Here is a 711-nt window from a genome sequence, read left to right on the forward strand (position 1 = left end):
CACACAGGAGAGAAACCTTATAGCTGTGATCAATGTGGGAAGAGTTTTGTTACATCTAGCCAGCTGACTATACACCAGAGAACACACACAGGAGAGAAATATTATAGCTGTGATCAATGTGGGAAGAGTTTTGTTACATCTAGTCGTTTGACTATACACCAGAGAACACACACAGGAGAGAAACCTTATAGCTGTGATCAATGTGGGAAGAGTTTTGTTACATCTAGCAGTCTGACTATACACCAGAGAACACACACAGGAGAGAAACCTTATTGCTGTGATCAATGTGGGAAGAGTTTTACTACATCTAGCCATCTGACTATACACCAGAGAACACACACAGGAGAGAATCCTTATAGTTGAAAACAATGTGGGAAGAGATACTCTGGTAAAAGATCTCTGATTAAACATCAGAAAATACATGCATGAAAGAGTTGCTTCATGATATCAATGAAATAATGTCACAATGTAGAATGTTTTAACTTTGTAGTAGGAGTATTTTAATTAATAATGTTAACGAAAAATATATATTGATGATGTGTTTCTCATTTGGAAGGATCCCTTCAATGTGTTTTAATGATTTTCTCACTTACCTTAATGATATGGTTAAATCTATCGAGTTTACAGCAGAGATTAGTCATATTGAGATGTCCTTCCTTTATTCACTCCGGGTCTTTGTCCACAAAGACTACAGACAAGAACAGTATCCTA

Source organism: Coregonus clupeaformis, unplaced genomic scaffold (assembly GCF_020615455.1).
Source record: "Coregonus clupeaformis isolate EN_2021a unplaced genomic scaffold, ASM2061545v1 scaf1156, whole genome shotgun sequence".
In the NCBI taxonomy this organism is placed as follows: Eukaryota; Metazoa; Chordata; class Actinopteri; order Salmoniformes; family Salmonidae; genus Coregonus; species Coregonus clupeaformis.